General features: G+C 40.3%; 1 long non-coding RNA gene across 1 annotated transcript in view; it reads left to right on the top strand.

Annotated features, from left to right (window-relative positions):
* The window catches only part of LOC140341025 (uncharacterized), a 41,304-nt gene extending 34,961 nt beyond the window's left edge, over nt 1-6,343 (top strand). The window contains exon 3 of the long non-coding RNA XR_011922789.1: nt 5,881-6,343. This is a non-coding gene — a long non-coding RNA (uncharacterized lncRNA). The remainder of the gene's footprint in view (nt 1-5,880) is intronic.
* Nucleotides 6,344-22,756: the final 16,413 nt, after the last annotated feature.

The following is a 22,756-nucleotide window of genomic DNA, read 5'->3' as shown; positions in this document are numbered from 1 at the left end:
ATATTCCGAGGGTGGACTTCCCATTGACCATGACTGATAGAAATGGCTTTCTGGTAGTCTCCATTGGAAACATGTGGGAAAGGGTGGCAACACCGGAGCACAATTGCGATACTAGGTAAAAGTTTTGCCACCTTATAGCAGGAGGTATCTGTAGGACCTTTATGGCATCATCTTCATTATCATCAATATCATCTTGTATTATTTTAAATAAACCTGAATATTTAATAAGGATATTTAAATTGCTAAGCCAACATATAATTTTATTGATTGGGTTTACAGACAAGTTACACGTGACCAGATGTGCATAGTAAATTCTACTCTTCAGTGTGGTGGACCTTTTTCACCCAATTTAAATTGAACTCTTGAATAATAAATACATAATGATACATCACTTTTAGTGAAAACCTCATGTCAACATGATCTAGAAATATTGACAGCCAAGTTTAAATTAGTTTAAATCTTAACTCTACCATTATGAAGCCTTCCGTCAATCGAACTGACCATTAAATCAAAGTAACAACAGACTAATGAAGGTAAGACCAATCTTGAGGTTGAGCTTGAAGCTTGAGTTGAGGTTGAGAACTTGAGCCTCTTACGTCTCAGGAGCTACTAATTGATGTGCCAGGAGAAGGCAATCTCTACTCTTGCATTCTTCCATCATACGCTCATTTTGAATTGCCCATGTTTGTGCCGAATTTGGTTGAAAAATCTGTCAATTCTCATCAGACAACGAAGTGAAATATTCCAAATGATTTAGCTATATGTGCTAATATTCATAGCTATTGTATTGCTCTTCCTTCAGAGTCAGGCCTATGGTGCCTATTTTTTGGAATTTATTATTGCAATATGGGTTCATAATTCATTGGTTTCCCACATCTTCCCCATTCCTCCCATTTTTATTTCTCTTCACGTCGCTTGAGTCAGATATTTTTTTACAGCATTTGCCATGGTGCGCGAAGCAGTCTTCATCAGTTTTTAAGCACATTCAAGTATAAACCGTAATTAAGTCACTCGATTTCACTTGGTGATGCTTGACTGCCTTTTGTACTCCATCACGGTTATTATGGGAAAATAGAGAATAGGCCTTCGCGAACCATTGTGTATCACCAAGGTTTTATAAACATTACAGTTGCTGAGAGATTGCCAGCAGCTGTAGGAGAAGATATTGCAGGTCATGGTTAGATAGTCATTCTTGTCACAACACTGACAGTCATGTATGAGTGGCGCAACAGCGGGGGCACACCAAGCGGTTAGAATTTGCTGTGGCAACTGCAGCAGCCGCAATAACTCATAAAGGGCTAACGGCTTATGACAACGTGCCAAGTAATCTCAACAGGACCATTACGATTACGTACTATTAACCCATGCAACGATCTGCTGCTAGCCGTGCCCAAGGTACTCACCAGGCTGGCATCTGCAGACAAAAAAAGCATGAAAATTCAGTGCAGAATAATTACATTTTTTTTTTATAAAATGGCTTTAACAACGTACGGAAATAGAAATGATTTTCTGTGGCACCTTGCATGGCGAGGATCGTGGTAGGTGCCAGCCTGGTATCCTGGCATCAGACGCAGTACTGCGTGTTGTGAATTAATGAGAGGGGGAGGGAGGGGAAGCCTAGGAAAGGCAAGCAATGGGGAAGGGCGAGAGACAAAAAAGCGAAAAAAAAAACGTACAGAAATTTGACTAAAAGGTACGCAAAAAGGACGGGGTTTGCGAAAATCAGGCAATATAAAGTGCTAAAGAAGGCAACTCATTAAAATAGATTTTGGCTAAGGGATATCATATGTGTTGATAATTTTTAAAAAATAGATAGAACAGGAAAAACGTGCCAGACACAAAGGTGCGATATTTTGTAAAACCAGAGGTGCGAGAAGCTAGAGACAGACAGACCCTGGAGGAGGGAGGGAGGGAGTGTTGGAGCAAGAGAAGGAGGGAGACACATAGGAGGAGACAATCTGGCATGTGCCCAATGCATTGTTAAGTGGATGACTATGATTCGGCTCCCATAGCAACAAGGATTGAACCAATGTTAAGGGCTTTCAGTCGCTGCTCCGTGCCACCATCCATTCCCTCAATTGGAAATAAATCTGCTATCGCTCCTCAGCTGTGGTAGCCAGATTGGATTGTCTTCTTGCAGCTCTATCAACTGTACTTCCAAGAAGAAAAGTCTTCCAAACTTTGATTAGTTCTGTAGAACAGAACAAGGTGAGACATGTTCAAAGACAGAAGCATTATGGATTTATTTTAAAGTTATTGCTTGAGAATCGCGTACCTTGAGCAATTTTTTCCCACATTGGACTGAAATCATGACCATACACCGCCGAACAATACCTAGCAAGGCAACTAATTTGAAGATTGGTAATTAAAAAAAATTGTAAGCCATGTAAGCCAATGGCACTGTTCATACATATTTTAGCCTAATGTAGGAGTGCACATGTCTATCTGTAATGAGCACACCTGGGTCTGTCTATACCATGGCACATGTTGGAACACACCTGGGTCTACCTGTATCAGTAATGTATACATAAGCACACCTGGGTCTATCTTTAACAAGGCATATATGGAAGCACATGCATCTATATTTATACCAAGACATATGCTGGAGCACACCTGAGTCTACCTGTATCAAGACATTTACAGGACACCTGTGTCTAACAAGACACATACAGAAACACACATGTCTACCTGTAATGGGACATATGCAGGAACACACCTGTGTAGCTGTAACAAAACATATATTAGAACTCACGTGCCTACCTTTACCAAAAGCATATAAAGAAGTACAATTGTCTACTTGTAATGTAGAAACACACAAGTGTGTACTTACAAAGTCGCTTAAGTGAGTGCACACCTGTGTGTACTGAAAACTGTTTAGGAAAATACCTAAGACCTATAAAGAGAACAATATGAAAACATAGCGGTCTACCTGCAATAACATACCTGTGTCTCTGCGTTAAAAGCATTATATGTGAAAATATTTACAAACAAACATACTACTGCTTCAGTATACCAAAACACATACAGGTACACACATATACTGGAACAATCTCTGTTTACCTGTAACGATAACTTATTAGATTACACCTCTGTCCACCTGTAAGAAGACATATATGGGAACCCACCTGTGTCTACCTGTATTAAGAACCTATAAGACTGCATCTGCATCTACTTGTAACAAAAACATATAGGAACACATCTGTGTCTACCTATAACAAGAACATATAGGAACATACCTGTGTCTACCTGTAACAAGAACATATAGGAACACATCTGTGTCTACCTGTCATAAGAACCTATTGGAATTCACGTGTCCACCTGTAAAGAGAACCTCTAGGAACGTACATGTGCCTACCTGTAACAAGAACATATAGGAACACACCTGTAGCTAACTCTAAAGAGGCATGCATATTGTGGGACTACACCTATGTGTTTTTGTATTAACACATATACAAGAATATACTTTTGTCTATCAGCAATGAGACACATATAGGCATACACCTGGGAAACTAGACTTTTACAGGAAAACACCTGTGCCAACCCTTAATAAGACAAATATGGGAACACAACCCTGTCTACTTAAAATAAGACCTTTTGGGAATACAACTGTACCTACCTGTAAAAAGACATACATAGAAACATACCTGTAGCTTGACTTATACAAGAATACACCCTTACCTGTAATTTGAAAAATACAGGCACTTATCTTTGCCGACATGCCCACAGGTGTCTACCTGTTTTGGGATGTATATATAGAATATGCACCCAGTAAGTTAATATGCCCTTATATTTCAGCATGAAGGCAGATTTTTACAGGGTATTAAAATGTTGGCGCACAGGTATATATATCTAAATAATTATATGCTGTTAGCATATAACAGCATACCTGCAATTAAAATGCTGCATTAAGAAAATATGAAAAAAGTCCCCCTTCTGCTGGAGTCACCTAAAAGAGATGATGTCAGTAGATCATCTGGTGAGTTCCTGAAAAAGTATCCCAAATCCCATGACAAGACATTCCTGTACAGTAATGTAGAGTCCTTTCTTGAGTATTTCCCAAGCATATTCTTGAGTTCTTTCCCGAGATCCCTCTGTGATATCAATGACATGAAGCAAAAAATGGTTGGAACCCAAAAGTAAAGCCTTATTTTCTATTGCATTTTCTTTCACTGTGTTGTTTTTTTTTTCTTCAATAATGCAAATTTTGTTGACAGAGGCTCGTGGTAGCCACATGAGCAGACCTTGCATTTAAATGCAAGGTCTACATTTTAATCTTTTTTCAAACATCCTAAAACTCAATGCTTTTAAGACCTTCAACAAAGATGCTAGGGTCTTGCTCAAAGCTTAAGAAATGCTTCCTGTACTCCCCGCACTTATACAAGCTGAAGCATGTGCCTAAGAAGGAGGTCTGCACCACTGACTCATAAGGAGAAGAGGGTGGGGGTGGTAGGAAGGAAAGACTTTGTAGAGATTCAACTAATGTAGTCTTCAAAGACCTTGATGCCAAATTGTTAACACGGGACTCCAGGAAGTACTCATACATGGTGAAGGTCATGATGATTGTACATGACCAACCACAGTTTGAGAATTCTGAACAGGATGATGTTCATGCTGGGGGAAATTATTAAATGTGGAATGGTTGGATGGTTTTCAAACCAAAACATCTTGTTTTATTATGGTCAGTTTGAGACAGTAATCACCTTTGGGACAGTAACTTATGTACGTGAATACATTTATCTGATTGTACCATGCTATGTAATATGATCACGTATAATACAATGCATAATATAATTGAAGGATAACAATATTTATCCGTTAGTGAGCTTTAGCGCTAGAGAATGTTCTTGGGCTCTGCTCCGACAAGCACATGCTGAGAGGTTTGGCAATCTTCCTTGTTCGGGAATGCCTTCTAATTTAACATGTAGTGTGCCAGGATACTCTGGAGGTTGACGTTGGCCATTCTGCGAGTGGGCTAATTAGCAATAAAGAACAGGCAACATTTAAAATAACGAGACTGCTCCGGTTGTACATTTGGTTAGTTTCTTGGATATTTACTTTTATAAAAAAGTCATGGATTCTACAAAAATACAGAACATGTCTAGTTAATATTGGCAGGCACAGCAAGGGTTGGTGGGACCACAGGGCTCCTTGTATTGATTTGAAGCTCAAAAATGAAAGTCTAGTATCATACTGGATAGAAAAGAAAAATGTTTAAGGACAAACAGAAAGCAAGGAAAAAAGAAAGAAGGGTGGAGAAGGGGAGGGCAGTAACCCAAGACAAGAGGAGAAAAGGACAGTGAACACTGAAGAAAGTGCTGTGGAGGAAAAATATAAAGATATCGCAAAGGATAGGAAGTGTAGAATAAAGTGGGGACATGGGTGGAGAAAAGTAAGAAAAAGCGAGAACACAGTGTTAAAAAAGGAGGAGTAAAAAGATGAATTAAAACAACTGGGCACGCGGACAGATGACGGCAAGGCCGAATTTCGATACTGAACAAGCCCCAGGTTGGTTGGGTTACGGAAAGAAGGTAAGAGTTTGATCAAAGTACCGAAAAAAACAACGATGACTGGGCAAAAATTGGAAAATCTAGGAGGTGGCTGGTAAGTAATGAAACGCCAGAGGATGTTAGAGTAGACGATTAGTTGTGTCGTTAAAATGAAGAAACTGTACTTCTGGAGACTGCCGCAGCATAATCTATGATCACTTTCGAAAGAAAATGGAAGAATATGAAAAAGGCAAATTAGAAATTGGTACGGAGGAAGATGAAAAAAATATATAATTGTATCTTTGTAGGCCCACCGATGGCAAGCTAATGTGCCAGTCTGTGCCAATGTGTGTCCTGCATTTCCCTGCTCATTGCTTTCCTTTGTTCCTTTCAGTTGCGACGGAGACTGCCCAGGGGGATGGGGAGGAAGGAAAGAGAGGCCGCGAAAACGCAACACCGCCTTCAGTGTCGTGGCACAGGGCCCAGTGCCTCCACCCCCACCAGGCAGCATTTAACATGGCCGTTACTTCCAAAGCAAGCATGGGGAGAGGACACATAGAAACGCCAGGGTAATAGGAAGCAGCGGATAAGGTAAACGGAGGATACAAAAAGCAATTTTGTCAGGGAATTTTAGCCGATGATGATGATACAGTTTCTTTTCTGCAAGAATTATCATGCTTTCCACATTACAAATTATGCAGCTGCAAACAGATCTATGCTTTATTTTCTGTTTCATAGACTATAGCTTTCTTGTGAGGCCAAAATATGAAAATTGCTTATAAGAATGAAGATGACTTGATCCGAGCAGTTATGCAGATCCAAAATGTGTGCCATCTTTCATTATATAGGCACCTGCTGTAGATAAAACATACAACCTTTTAATTTTTGGTTGTGAATTTTTATTATTGTGTACATGTACAAGCTAGTTTGTGTATAGTGTAGAACTTCTGCTGGTTGCCATAAACCCGTAGATCCGAACTTGTGCTGTGCCCTTCTCACAAGCTCGAGTGTGCGGGTCTGTGTCGGCTTAGCTACGGCGGCACGGAAAGTCCCATACCACTTAATCTTGTTACTTGGTTTTGACAAAGAAAACTTACATGTTGACTAGATAACTATTTTGTTGGTACTGCTTCATATATATGATACTCAACTTGCTGTAGTCAAATACAGTATTGGTCATGACATTTTGAAGGATTGAGGTTTATGGATTATCTTTGTCTTCCTACTGCTAAATTTTTTATTGATTCTGCTACTTCTAGAAGGTTCCTCATATACGTGCACACCTTCCAAATCAAATGGTCAAATCCTTTCTTGGCTCTCATAGACAGGTGAACTCCGGGATGAGGTAGTAGGTTGTATAGTTGAGGATAACATCACAGGAGATAACTGTACAGCCTCCTATCTTTCCCTGGGGTTTTGCCATGACATCGAAGCTGAAATATTCACAACGAACATGGAATGCTACCAGAAACCAAGCCATATCACTAGAAAAAATACACAATTAAAGCACAAAGTATAAATAATTAAAATGCCAAAGTCAAAGATGTAAGTTAATTGGGGAGAATGGTAAAATGTGTAACAGTTGGTTATGATGTAAAATCAAAAATGTTTGAGTTTTAAGCATGTTCCATAATTTGGTGTGTTATGCCTAAATAATGTTTTCTCTTTTTTTTTTTTTTGCTTGTTTTGGGTTAGTTTGAGGCATTTTTTAAGATCTTACGGTGGTCTACGACTGTGGTGGGATGAGATCTCTTCTTTAGTCTCATGTTAGATTTCGTAGCCATTGATAAGCTGTGACCTAAACTTATTGGTTTAGCTGTGCAGATTGCATTGCTGGTATAACTCCATTGAATTCTAAGACACTATGGATCAGGCCATATTATTATACTAGGTTCTATGCATTTTTCAATTGGAATTTTTTTGAGACTGCAGTCAAGACAGAGGAACCAGGAAGCTTGTATCATGGCACCCCGTGATGGAACTAAAGTTGCGGGAAATCACCTTGCCAGGGTTGTGGACTTCAAAAACAATCAATCTTGGTTTAAATATCTGCCCCACATTTCCCATAAACGGAAATATATCATATACCAAAATGTTGTCATTTGCTACCCCTTAAGCTAATAGTGGTAAGGTACTCACAAATACTACCCCATCCCTACACCTGATGTTTGCAGTTTTGTTGTTAATTTGAGGGAACCCTTTGGTTATTCATTAGCGGAAAAAAAAATTGGAATTGTGCCCTATAGTCTTCAATTCCAAGACAACAGCAGAACTAGGATTGTATGTTGTTCACATTAGAATACATTCTTGCAGGATATATTTATACTTTTTATTGTGCGTGTTTGGCTAGCCCTTGGCATGGAGACCTTTTTCTTATCAGGCCATGTAAAACAACCTTTTTTGGGAACTTAGTAGAGCTAGATCATTACCTGCCACCAACCTTGTGTCACATTGTTGAGCCCTTTAACAAACTGGGGATGGATTGGACTTTGGCTTTAATGCAAGACCATACTGAAGATTATCTATATAGTTTTCATTTTTGTACACTTATCCTATTAATGGCCATCCTTTAATCTCTATTTATTTCCATGGAAATAATATCCACTATTGGAATACATAAAGAAGACCTTATTATAAAAAGGAGAATAAGGAGCCCTACTGGAAGCCACCTGGATTGGTGGTAGCACAGGACCCAAGCAGCCACACAATAAGGACCTTAGATAATGAGGACTGATAAGACTTGGAGGAAGGAGAGTATTTATGAGCTTGTTCGATATTCTATTCAAAGACTTTAGGCATTAACACAAGGCCAACCATTGTTGACTATATGGGCTTTTCAACAAATTTTCAAGTGTTTATAAATACTCGACACTAGGCCCAACTTTTTTTTATGATTTATGAGGTTGGGTATGGATGTGAGATGAGAAGACCTGGCTGACAGTTGGTGTTCCAATTCATTCCAAAGATGTTTAATAAAGTACGGAGACCATGCAAGTTCCTCCACACGAAGCTAGATAGTTTTGCTGTATGTGTACAATTCATTTTGTGTTCCAAGAAAATCAAAGGAATCTTCCAAAGGTAAATTCCCCAGATAGTTGTCCCCGTTGAAAGTGTTCCCATTGGCATATTACCATTTATTCTGGAGAAGTCCAACCCTTCCTCACACCATCTAAAACTAAGAAAGGTTTAGCCTACAAATACAGATTAGGTCCCATTCACACCTCTGCATCCTAACCTTTTACATTAATACACGCACATGAATCTACATTTAATTAAGGCAGGTCACTAAAATGGTTGGACACCACCGCCATTTTTCAAAAAGAAAGGGCAGTAAGGCCAATGTGGCCACATGACCGCTCTATTAAACTTTTTTTGTTTTTTCTAAACACAATGTTTGACAATTAAAGCAGTTTAGAATGTCATATACTGCTTTGCATGAGATGACTTCAAATGGAATGTAAATAGAGAAGCTGTTTTACCTGCTAAGTGACTTGCATTTCTCTTCATCCTGAGATTTACACATCACAGCCAGACTGGTGACCTGATTTTTTCTGCTGCCTTTAAGCAAAGCAGCCTGGTCATCCCCCAACCCTCAGCCTTAGATTGGACAGACTGATGAGGTCATTTATTTGCTGTCTTGTCTTACCAGAATCCTCCCTGCAAACACACATGTATGTAATTGGCTCCTTGTGCTGCCCTTCCTTTCCCAATCATCATGTACAGAAGTTTTCAAGAGTCTGAAAATTAAATCTATTTTTAAAAACTACATAACTGGCTAGTTATTAATCTTTTGAAAACTTTTGGTAAATAAAGTATCAAACACAACTAATACAAATACTCAAATTCATATTTATATCAGATCTCATAATCTGTACAGAAGTGCATAGACAGAAAAGAAAAGGCACCATTGCAGCTAATCAGCTGAGTTTACACAAGCAGATCTATTGCCAATTTTGCACTTTACTGAATTATCAATCAATTTTCTGATTAGTACATGATTGGCTGGAAGTCACGAAACACTGTCCACACATGTGTATTCTGTACTTCAAATCCTTTTTCTTAGATGGAAAGTGATAGAAAGTGGCTTTTATAAAGTTGTGATTGCGGAAAAAGAGGTGTTTAGTGTGTTTTAAGTGCAGCTGATTCCCATTGTGTCCTACAACATTCTTTAATTTCCAAATGGCAATGCTATCCAGTGAATTGCAGTGAAAGTGGTGATTGAGTTGATTGTTATTATATAAAAATTCACTATTCATCTTTTGTTGATGGCGAGCTTCAAACAATGGTGATTCTGATAAAATGTGGTGATCTTTTCAATTATTTCCACTTTTATAATGGGGCAAACAGAAAAATGGTACCATTTGTCTTCTCCATTATAAATAGTCCCTATTGTCTTATATCTAATATTATGTATTCATATAGTCCACCAAATATGGGGAGATAACAAAAAGATCTGTATTACTTTGCAGTACTTTTAAGCCCCAAACAGCTTCCATTTTTGTAGACCATTGCATATTTAGCCAATCTGGCAGATAAAATATTTTGACTGAAGTTCGACTTTGATGCAGACTAAAGCTACGTACACACTTCCAATTATTATCGTTGGTAAACGAACGACGAACGATCCTGCACGATATCTGCGAACGATCGTATAGCACCGATCCTGTACATACAGATAACGACACGATCGTTCGTAGATATTGTACACACAATAGATGCGATCGTTTGAACGATACAGGAAGTTACGTGCACCACAGGAACGTTCGTTCATCACGCATGCTCAGACCATGGACGATCAATGAACGATCGTACACACGAACGATGGTCAACGATCGTCGTCCAATCCGATCCCCCGGTCCGGTCGTTCATTTCCAACGACTTTCCTCGTTCGTCGGCGTCGTTGGTTACTTTTTTTACAACGATTTTTGCCCAATCGATCGTTCGTCGTTCGTTCGTCGTTCATTTTGAATGATAAAAATTGGAAGTATGTACGCAGCTTAAGGCAACAACTCTAAGCAATACTCAAATTTTGCTCGGGAGAATTTATAATGATTAGGAGAAGGTCCTAAATACTTTCCATTCCTGGAGAAAAGCGCTTTGGGTTTTCTTAAGTGCTGGTCATATAACCAAAACTCTGGCCATTTGGCCACATGATCTTTGCTGAACGAGAGGACCAAAAAAAAAAAAACAGATTCACCCATTCAGCTGACATTGCATGATACATTAAAAAGTAAGTTTTACAGTGTAGATCAAAAGGTTTGCTATAGGTAAAAATACTGTCCTGCTTGGTGTGAGTGGTGTGCATGTTGAGATGTGGTTTGGCTCATTTTTGGAATCCAAATTTTGGGTTCAATGGTGGCGGGATGGGTTGGGGCCATCTATTGGCCTTAGGCTGAGGAAAATGTTGTATTTATAAATATAATTTTGAGTTCCACATTTAAGCAGTGTTCATTCTTTATTGGCATTTACAAAATGATACACACAATGGTACTTGTTTATTAAAGCTTTCAAAGACTAGTAGCAAATATTTTTTTTAGAAATCCACTACACATTTGCTGGACCACCCAGCTTCTCTCAGATGATAGTCTATCTTCTTTGGTCATGGAGAGCTTTATTAAATCTGGCCCAATGGGTCTCCTAGGGTTAAGGCCCACATTTCTTCAAGACTTTAGACAAGATTTAATCATTGAACTGAATACTGGATGTCCAGATCTTTTGGGTTTCCTGATGTACCTGTTTGGGACCAATTGGAAAAAAGGTTTTGCCTTTTAGGCAAGGCTTACCACAAAGCTACATATACCCCAAAACCACATCTATTTCAACATGGCTCATAGCATAAACTCTAAAGCCCTGAAGAAAGAGCACTGATCTCTCAAAACATCTTGGTCATAGCATTTTGTGAGTGCCAATAAAAACAAGAACCAAACTACCAAGTGGTACATCTATCTATACAAGGCTCCCTAACCCACAAGGGAAATAGGAAGGTATACAAGGTATAGGAAAATTGTTAGGGCTGTTTGGTTGAGGAGCTCAAAACATTTGGAGAATATTAGACCTCCATGCCTTGCCTACATGGGCAACCATTGTCTAATGTCCATGGCTTCCCATTATATATCATATCTACACCACAAACGACCGCAGCAAAATACTGCATTGTTCATGAATCGAAATGAAATTCAGTGCCCGTTTCTTCGCCACCCATCGGGATGAGTCCCCTTGGGTTAGGACTCCCTCTTCTTCAAGGCTTTAAAAAAGAATTAAGCTTTGAACTGAATTGTAAGTAGAGTCGATGTCCAGGTATTTTGGGTTTCATGATGTGCCTGTTCGGACAGAGGAAAGAAGGTTTTGCCTTCTGGGCAAGAATAGCCCACCACAAAGCTACAGATACCCAGAAACCACCTCCATTTTTAACATGACTCATAGCTTAAGCCCTGTAGAGGTGAAATCCTAGTCCCCCGAAACATGTTGACCATATAATAAAGATGTGAACCAAACTACCAAGTGGTACGTCTACCTATACAAACCTCCTGACCCTACCCGCAAAGATATAGGATATTTGTGAAGGTTGTCTGGTTGAGGAGCTAAACAAAATTTGAGATCATTAGGCCTCTGTGCTCTGCCCACATGGGAAACCAATGTCCTACCTATCATATATCGTATCTATGCCAAAAAAGACCACAGCAAAATGCTGCATTGTCCGTGATAAATGAAATTCGGGGCTCATTTTTTCACCACTCATCGCAACTCACATTGTGAGCTTCTGCAGTCTGAAGCCAGCTGTGATTTCTTGCCGTCAGACTTTTTAATTAGAAAGTTTTATTTATTTTGGGGGCGCCCTTTGCTAGCTTGTGCTGTCTCCGAACAGTTGAGTCCCAGACTGCAGAATCATTTTTAATCTTTTGTGTCTGTGCTGCCATGCAGTAGAAGGCGGATTTTTTTTTCTATTACTGCCTCGTGTAGCTCTATCACTAAGCCAGCTTGTTGGTGCTGCAGCGTCACCTGCTGTCCTAATACTATCTATACACAGGGCTATCACCAGACTTCATCCTGCTGGCGACCTCCAGAGTACCTTTTCTCAAACTTCTCTTTTCAGACATCCCTGTAGTGCCCCCTGGCGGACCTGCGTGGTAAAGCTGCAGCCAGCTAAATTTATCACTAGGCTTTCAGCAGGGGCAGACATAGATATTCATAGATCCTTGGATGAAAAAATAAAAAGACTTTATTCCTGGTTCCAATTGGAATATAAATAGAAAAAGATCATATATTTAAAAATGGCAATGAAAACAAGGAGAGACATAGAACAACCATTTGTAGCTGGACCCGAAGTTCCACCACCAATAGCAACCCATAAGTTGCCATAATAATGTGTCCTGTAGTGAGCGATGTTTAGACTTCTTAAAAACACAACCACTGGCAATAAGAAATCCTCCATTTTTAATTCATCTGTCTTAAACTAGTTTTTTTTTTTTTATCTTCCTCGTATTAATTCCTTTCTTTCCCCCATTGCTTTCTTTCGGCTATCGAAAAGCTCTCAACTGATTGGTTACTATAGCTAACTGCATGGTGCACATTGTCTTAGATTGCAGAAATGCAATTCTATATTCATGACTGGTGGATAAGATAGAAACAAAAAAAAGAGAGGGAGAGAGAGGAAGAAAGATTGTAGAAGAAAAGAATGGAAAGAAGATGAAGAAAGGGAAGAGGAAGGAAAATGAAAGGAGAGAAGAATAAGGCAAGGAAGGAATATGGGTCTAGAGAAGAATTAAGGAAAAGGGCAGGAGAGAGAGAAGGAATGAATGATAGAACGAAAAGGGAGAAAGAGGAAGAAAAAGGAAAGAGAGAGGCATTAGGAGGACAAGGAATGAAGAAAGGAAGAGCTGTAGATGAGGGATGAGGGAGAAATATGGGGAAATGAGTAAAGAAATAGAAGGAAAGAATAGAAGAAAGAAAAGCTGGAAAGGTAAGAATGATAGGAGAGGAGAGAAGGAGAACAATTACCTAGTATAAGACAGAGAAATAGGCGATAAATAGCAGACGTACCTCCCACTGCCCCAACACACATCCCCGAAGAAGCAAAGGACTGCAATTTCATTTTCAAACACTACCTGTGTCTTATTCCTAAAAACCAAGATTCACAAATAGTAACTCATTCAGATCGCCAGATGTATTTGCAAACCTTCGGAAATTAACCAAACGTCCGTCTAGACAGAGAGAAAAGAGAAAAAAACCCAGATTTATAGACAAACATGCACATCCATGCAACACACTCCTTTTCCAGACAGACACAGAACATACAAGGCAGTTTTATTTGCAGCGTCAAACAAACATAACACCGCCAAAAAGACGGAGAGAGATTCTCATATAGCCAATGACGCAGCAGTCTACAGATGCTGCACAACGAGATGTATACATGAAAAAAGTGTTGAGGATATTGACCACCTGTAACAGTCACCAACGCATTTTGCATGTTTCCAAAAAAGTTGCATCATTTAAAGGGCCTGATTTATTAAAGCTAACATAATCAGTGAAGCTGGGTGATCCAGCAAAATTGGAATGGATCTGGTTCAGGATTCAAAACAGTTGCTAGCAAATAGCAAATGACTTTGAAGAAATCCATCCCAGGTTTGCTGGATCACCCAGCTTCACTGATGAAAGTGTATCCTCTCCAGCCTTAGAGAGTTTTAATAAATCAGACCCTATGTGTCTTTTTAGCATGGTGCGTTAACTCTTGAATGGACGAGGCTCTGCAATGCGCCATCAACACTGAAAGAAAATAGGTAAAATATTTGGCCTTAGATCCAAAAGGATTTGGAATATTGCTCCACTTTTGCTACTCTAACTACCTTGGCACCCCCCATATTTCTTTCTTTCTCTGTGTCTCCTATATCCTATCACCCCACACACAGAGACAGACCCTCCCTCTCTCTGTCTTGAGCCAGACAAGTTTAATAAATCCCCCCCATCCTGAGCAAAGCCGCATTGCGCTTTCTGGTTGTCTGGAATGGAAAGGCAGCCCAGGGGCGGGGAGAGAGCGAGCAGGGAGGGAGGGGGGAGATAGATGGAGCAAGGGAGAATCGAGAGAGACAGCGGGAGGGGTAACAGAATGGAGAAAGAGCAGTGAGGAAGACAGGATGGTCAGAGACAAGGAAATGAAGAAGCCTTACAGGTAAGGGGGATCATTGGGGAAAGGCGATATGCTCAACACTGCAATAAAAGGTGGGGCACTGGGTAAAAGATGGGGCCATTTACTACAAATACGTATATATATATATTTTTTTTAGACGATTATTTATAGGAAGCTGGAATGCCAACGCGGCAGGTGTTAATATGAAATTCGACAGAAACGCGTTAGCAGCAGGGCAGACAAAGGAGCAAGAGAGCGTGGAATGGCAGACAGACGGGCTAAGGTGGCAAAGGCAAGCAGACAAAAGAGGTAGCGGAGGAGAGCGGCAGGTGACAGACAAAAGGTACAAAGGAATGCAAAGCAACAAAAGCCAAGAAGCCACCAGGGAGCTGTGCATGGGAACAAAAAAAAATTACGCAAAGAATAAAAAAAAAGCTAAATGCATGAGAGGACACGCAATAGGGCGCACAAGAGATATTGATTATACAGAGAAAGAAAGGGATCAATTGCTGGGAACCGTAGACAAGAAAGATGTACGGGCTTACTTAATAAAGCGCAGCAGAAGGTAGTGCAAAAACGCATAGCAAGCAATTCGTAAAAGGTTTGATCTGATTGGCGAAGGCAGGTTGCGCACATTCGCCGCCGTTTGCACTGCCTTAGTAAATAATTCCATCGGACGCAGGACTGGGGTCTTTGGAGGCCTGCAACACGCGCAACACAATAGGGGAGATGGATTGAGGCGGCTACCTGTTACGGCAGCAAGGCAGTGCACAGCAGGAGAAGTGCTTCTGGCTGTCAGGTTTTGCATGTAGAAGGGTGAGAGTGTATGTGAGGGCAGATAAAGGAGGAGGTGGGGTGGGATACACTCGCTTATGACGTGCTCGCTGCACAGACTAAGGATGGAGACAGAGAGAGATACACACACACAGCAGCTGAGAGTGTGGCACTGGGATCTGGAGGTCAGGTACTGAGTGTCAATGTCTCTGATCAATGCAAAGCATGCTCTGAGAGCCCTGTAGTCCCCCCTGTATGGTCTGATCATTCCAACTGCAATTATACGAGGCAAGATTTATGAAAGGTGTGTGTGTGCCCGGTCGGCTTTTTCATGCGACGGTCTAGAAACCCCTCATTCTTTTTATTTATCATTTTTTTGCTATTGTTAGTCTTCTTGTTTGCTTGAAAATGTACAATGATTATAGGATTAGCTCAAGTTTCTTATGAATAAGCCACACGCATACTCGATTTGTGCGACGATACCCCAACTTGCCAGTTTTCAAATACGCAACACGGTAAAGCTATGCGTATATGTCAAATACGCAATATATGCATCCGCATAAAGGGGCGTCTATGTTCCCCTTTATTGTTCGTTTTAGTTTGTTTGATTTTGTTATATAATTTTAGAGCTGTGCGTAGTATTGGATTTATGATGTATACAGAAGAAAGAGAGATGTCGTCGATATATCTATAGCTATCTGTATTGCTATATTGTTATTTTATGTCACTTTTCAATTCAGTGGCAAGATGTTTGGTTCTTGAAAACTGACTAGATTTTACCATTTGTGTTACCTGTGGTTATTAATATTCTGTGTCTGCTACCATCTTGTGGACGATCCTTTACCATTCTCCATTAACCATTGTCTACCTGTGCACTTGCTTGTCTTAGTTACCTGTGTACCCTATCATGCAAGTGGATGTCTATTGAGTGTAGGGCAAGTGTCAGACAAGGTGTGCCTGGGTGTTGGGCGCCCAGACTGTCCAATATTCATTACGTGCCAAAGATTAGAAGGGTCTACATGCCTTTTTTGACTTTCCACAAGATAATTTTTTTCTTGCTGGTGCCATTGTTTTGAGCTCCGACTACGACAGTCTCGACAGTAATTATGTATGTAAGGCAGCGTGTGTGACTGCGTCTGTCTGTGCAGAAAATCTTCTATCACCCTCAGACAGTGCTCGATAAAAGCCTGTTGATTTTAATGCGTCTCCCACAAAGAGGCCAGCATCACATTCACATTTATAAATCCTTTTTTTACACAGATGTCATCTACTTTGACGGTAAGATAGACACCCAACGATGCAAGCTTACGGGGTGGGTGACATTGCACAAATGCAGACATTTCGTTTAGAGTCCATTTAGAATTGAACCAAAATAATTTTGATTGCAATTCTCAATGAACAGAGGTGGTCAGTAAGCATTGTGCCTGCATGAAAAAAAAGGGTGCGGGTCGCCAAATCTCCCAAAAAGGCTGACCGAAAAGCATCTCTTAGGAAGGAAAGGGGAATATATGGCAACAGGCCATCCAATTATGTCCTTTGCTTCCTGCCACCACTCCCTAGATTGCAGACTAATATAGACAGGGCAAAATGAGGACACATTAGTGGGGTGCGAACGGCTCTTAGCTGATCAAGAGCCGAACACTGAATGGCTATTAATGAATAATACGGACCAAGTTCTTCATTAGGGCAACCGGTTGTTTAAACGGCTTTATGGGATAGCTTGCTTATAACAAAAGAAGCAAGATTTTAAATTGGTCACTCCGAAGACTTATCTTAGGTTCTGGCTGCAATTTCAGAATTTTCACTTTATTAACCCGTTTCGCTGTGCTCAGGCAGCTTGATCTGTAATGAATTGCATCACCCTTGCTGACTATTAACTGGTTTCATCCTGTGTCTTAGTACCAGACTCCCGAGATTGTGTTCCGCCAGCGTTCCAAGGGGCAGCGCCAAGACGGAAGAGGTAAGACAATGGAATTTGTTAAGGTGTGGATGTCTGTCTATGTCTGCTGTCCTCTGAATCGAAGCGCAGTAATCCCGCGCCAGACAATAGCCAAGATGGCCGCTCTATTGTTGTCTGGCTCGCAATATTTCTCTGCAATCCAGACTGCGCAGTCATCTTAGAGTTAACCATACCATAGGTTTTCGTTACCTTTTCTATAGCTTTTATTGGTGGTCCATTGCTAAGTGGAAAGATTTACAAAAAACAATTATTTAAACTTTATATGACTAACCAAAAATATGACATACCTCTATATCTTATGTGTTTGCCCATCAGTCGTTCTTACTCATGCATTAAAATAAATGTCTATAATCGAAGGGGGCAATTTGGTGAGTCGATTACTGCGTTTCTAGTACATTTCCATATGAGTTAGCACACACTTTGAACAAAAACATTCAAAAACTTTTATCAATCTTCAGTGCTACCCCATAATGCACCTGTACTGTACCAACTGATCTGCACATTAACAAAGGAGATCAAATGTAGAATAAAGAACTCATTAAGAACCCATTAATCGCTGTTGCCTGCAGTTTTGGAAGCTCACCTGATTGACTGTGCCCCACCCAACCTTCTGTGTCTTAGCAACAGAAGATGTTCCAAAGCCAGGACATAGACTAATTACTAGTCTGTGGCAGTTTGCAGCAGAAGAAATGAAAGTTATGTGTTTCTACTATTGGTTTGGAAATAGGAAGAGGCAGGTCTTTACGGGGCCTATTTCAGGGTTGTGTTGATGACCTTTCAAGAGGACATCAAATTCCCACCTGCTAAAGAGTAACATTCAGTGAAGCTTTTAGCAGGACATCAATGTCCCATCTTAATTAGAGGAACGTTCAGTGAAGCTTTCAGGAGGACATTAATGTCCCACCTGCTTTAGAGGAACATTCAGCAAAGTCGGAGCACCCCCAAACTTCCAACTATGAAATTTGCCAAACCTGGAAAGCAGTGGTCACACAAACTGTTTAGCAACAGCTTACTTCTAGGGCCATCCACCCAATACCACGTGGTTGTAATACTAACAATAAAACGGGGCCTTTGTCAAAGAGATATTATTGTCAGTTGGTTTTATTTATTGATAGAATCAAGAGAAAACCTAAAATATATAAAGTGTTGAATATATATAAAAATGACTTTCTGCTTGTGTCTTTTCACCTAGGTGGGGGACAATAGTTACCAAACAGCCCCAAATAATTATTTTTTTAAAGGTAGTACAATCAGCATTATTAATATACCAGCAAGCAAACTACAGAAGCACAGGACAACCAATCTGAGCTTTTGTCATTTTGCTGCAGCCGATTAAAAATGGCGGATATACAGTTACCCCACACTACCTCTTTCTTGATGGTAATATTAATTTAAGCAAATAGCTGCAATGTCTAATAGTCACCAGTATTAAAAGGTCAATGATTTGCTATAGATTATTTCACATCATTGGCTGCAATGGGTTATTGTACACTATAGCTCCTATATTTTATGTTTCATACGGAAATCAAGACATCTCTGCAGACATGCAAGTGTATTAACCCATGCCTGACTAGGGCGGCCTCCAGCCAACCACTTGACGTCACCTTACAGGCCTTTGCCTTACAGCTGCCAAGAATTCGCCTCTTCTTCTAGTTAGGTGCCAAGTGCAGTAAACCAGTTATAGGAACTTAATCCTACTAAATCTGAAGCCTGAATTCTAGGAAACTGCATTCCCGGTAACATATCCCCTGCGGCAAAAAGTGACAAAGGGACAACTGCTTTTATGCTGCTTTATGACACATGGCTAAGCTGGTTAGAACATGTTGAAGTTTTTTATACATGTATTTAAAAGACCTCTTCAAATAAAAATCAGCGTTTTCCGTACATGTAAAAATGGGGACCTTCAGACCAGCTGTCTCCTTGCTCAACTTCTGGGTGTGACGGGATTTAACGTCATATTCAGCTTGATTTGAGCAGTTGTTGGTTCTAGTACTTGTGTGGTGAAAGCTTTGATCCATTTTTGGTTAGAATATGCAACAATTGCTTTCCCATCACTGAAAATTTTTTTAACAAGTTTTTGTACCTAATTCAAGAATTTAGGAAGCCCACTCTACTTAGGGTTTGGACTATCTGTCCAAGTATACATGAAATCATGAAAAGTTCCTCTAAGACAATGTATCTGAAGGTATTTTTAGTCTTAGTCTTTATGTAATAGTCCCACACTTGGGAAGCATTTACGAAATTTAAGGCCATTAAGCAGCTTCTTTCTGGGAGTGTCAAATACAAAACCATTCAGCAGGCCCTTAGCAAGGTTTGAAGACAACTCTGAGGATGCTTAGGAGCTCAGTTCCCCATGACCTCCCTCAATCAGTAACTTAGACGTAGCTCAGCTTCCACTACTCCTCCATTTCTAGCAGCTCAAATCAGCCCACCCTTCATCTTCCAGCTTTAAATCATCATCCTTCCAAGCTTTTAATCCTTAACGTAGACACTGCAAAAACTCTGAGGAGAACCATGGAGAGCTGAGCTGCTGAGAAAAGGACCTAATCTGCTTGAGTGCTTTTGCTGTAAAGTTTTGGGATGAATGTTTCCACAGTACAGGCAGCCACAGATGTTCAGGAGGAATTGTTATATATTATATGTAAAAAAATCAATGTCCATAGCTAGGGCAACAGATCACCTCAAAGAAGGCATAAATGGTCTTCAAGTCAAGAATCAGCAATGGAGCAATAATGAATGTTTCAATTAAAGTTCACAGAGGTTTCCCAATTTCTTGGAAAACCTTTGTGTGACTTGGCTGATCCAAACCACATGTGTGTGCCGCTTTATTCCATCAGGAAAGTTACAAAGAGAGATGGCAGAAGGTCCTAGTGTTATGGATGATGTGGAGAAGACTTCTACTTGTCTATTGTCACCCGAAATCTATAAAATATATTGTTATATCATGCAAGTTTGAGAAAATAACATTCTGTCTTTTTCATGTTGTCATTTGAGAGATGACAGTTTTAGACAAACTAGGGCCCTGGGCTAAAATGACAATTAGGATCATGGAGGAGGTGGGAGCCCTGGGCAATTGGCCAGTTTGTCCTAACCTAAAACAAACCCTGAATAAAGTCTTCTACAGTCACCAGACTGTCTGTGTTGGTAGCTACAAAGAAGGCATTTTCTGCATCACCTTAGATGTAAGTGCTCAACAGACTTGTTTGTGATTTATCTGGCAAGGGTGAGAAGAGAATTGGAGTATCTAAAGGAAGGTCCAAACAGCTTTTCTTCGTTTCCTTTGCATTCCTTTTTTCTTTATTCCCCCCAGCATTTCCATTTCTCTCTGCTACTAGATACAGCATGTGCTGTTTGGAAATACCAATTTTGGCTGCGGGCATTGAATTGACCAGGTATAATGAGGCATGTAATAGTTTTTTAACGCCTTTTTAACAAATAGCTCAATACACTGAGTGCAAAGCAAAGCACTAATTTCACCTTTCTCCATGTCATGCCAAAATGGACGAGGGCAGCAGCAATTATTCCCATTGATGCTGGGGTTCTTGTACATTGTTCAGGCTGCTCCCTCCAAAAAGTGCATCAAGGTGCCAAAGCTGGTAGAACCAGTTTTACAATGAGCTACAGACAGAAATCAGATCCTTTAAGATTTTTTTTCCTAATGGAAAGCAAACATTAAAGGGAACCTGTCATTGGAGAACTGCAAAGGCCACTATGCTTGACCTCCATCTAAAAAACACTAGCTGCTGATTGCCTTTGGCTTCTAAATGATCCTATTGATTGGGAACAAAATCAAAGATCATTAATTAATACCTTCATTTGATGCATGCTTGTTGTGGATCTAAAGCTCCTGAAGTCCTAAAGGCAAAGGATCAGCACGACAGGGGACTAGCATTATATGTAGGACAATAATGCAATATTTCTTATGAGAGGTGTTTTGGTGTAATCATGTGATGATATAAGTAAATAAGAGCAGATATGTTTGAATGCAAACATTTTGATGTGAATTTAAGGGTTGTGCTACAAAGTCACATGGCTTAAAAGCCAAGCTTTCATTAGCTTTGAGAAAAGATACCAAGTGTATAGGTTAATTTTTCAAGCAGTTCTAAAAAAATAATTACACATTAATTCAAATTGGTAAGGGTAGAGAGGAGCAGTGAAGGCAGTTTGTGGAAATCGGAGCACTTTATGACTCCTAGATGAGGGTCAGGACAGATGGTACTGACCCATATGAGGCCACAATGGCACAGGGGTAGTGACATAATGTCTAGGGCTGAGCACTCTTTGACTCTCAAATGAGAATCAGGACTGATGGCAGACCACAGATAATCAGGGGAGGAGGTTTGCAATCTAAGGCAGGGTATTCGTTGACTCAAATGAAAGTCAATACAGATGACCCATAACATCAAAGGACCACAGAGGCAGAGGGTTGGAGACTTAATGTCTAAGGTAGGACACTACTTGACTCCCAGAAAAAGAGTCTGGACTGATGGTATTGCACATACCACAGATATTCACGGGAGGAGGCTTGCAATCTAAGGCAGGGTATTCGTTGACTCTCAGCTGAAAGTCATAAGATGGCACTACATAGAGTAAGACCACCTGGGTAAAGGGAAAAGCTCTCTCTGAGCTGAGTGTCAGGACAGATGGCTTTGTAGAACATAGGACCAGGCAGAGACTTACAGTCTAAAGCTGCGTACACACGGCAAATTTTTCTCGCCCAATAATCGGTATCGGCCAATTATCGGGCGAAAATCTGCCGTGTGTACAGTCGGTCGTCGTCCATCGTCCGACGACCGTCCTGGCGGATCCATGGACGATGGACGACGACCGATCCTAATGAAAGGGAAGGGGAGAGCGCGCAGCAGGGTGCCGCTCCGTCGCTCTCCCCCTCCCCTCTCCATAGAGCATGAACGGTGCTGTATGTACAGCATCGTTCATGCATCGTGCAGTCTTTTCTCGTTGGAAAGGATCGTGAAAGATCCTTTCCAACGAGAAAAATTGCAGGTGTGTACGCAGCTTAAGACAGAACCTTCCTCGACTACCAGCTAAAAGTTGTGACAGTCATGACTTTGTCTTTGTGTAATATTGTATGACAACACAGCAAATGCATCAACTTTTTAGGAAGTATGAAATACCTGTCATGTTCCCTTTCGTTTGTATAGAATCCTAAAGTTCCTGTTGTGTTCAAAAGGAAAGGTTCTATCTAAGTGAACATTCCACACACAACTGAAGTTAGTAAACTGACAATTTTTTACATTTCAAGCTAATCCTGGGATTTTTTTTTTTGAATACAATAGGTACTTTAAAAGCTCGTAAAAGCAGGAAAAGATAGTTAATGAAATGTTTAGGACTTATCTGCCCCTTTTTATAGAATTAACGCTAAACAGTAAAACAAGGCACAAAGCTTGATTT

The sequence above is a fragment of the Pyxicephalus adspersus genome, chromosome 11 (assembly GCF_032062135.1).
Source record: "Pyxicephalus adspersus chromosome 11, UCB_Pads_2.0, whole genome shotgun sequence".
Taxonomy (NCBI): Eukaryota; Metazoa; Chordata; class Amphibia; order Anura; family Pyxicephalidae; genus Pyxicephalus; species Pyxicephalus adspersus.
Note: the sequence above shows the minus strand (reverse complement) of the source record. Positions and strands in the feature narration are given on the sequence as shown.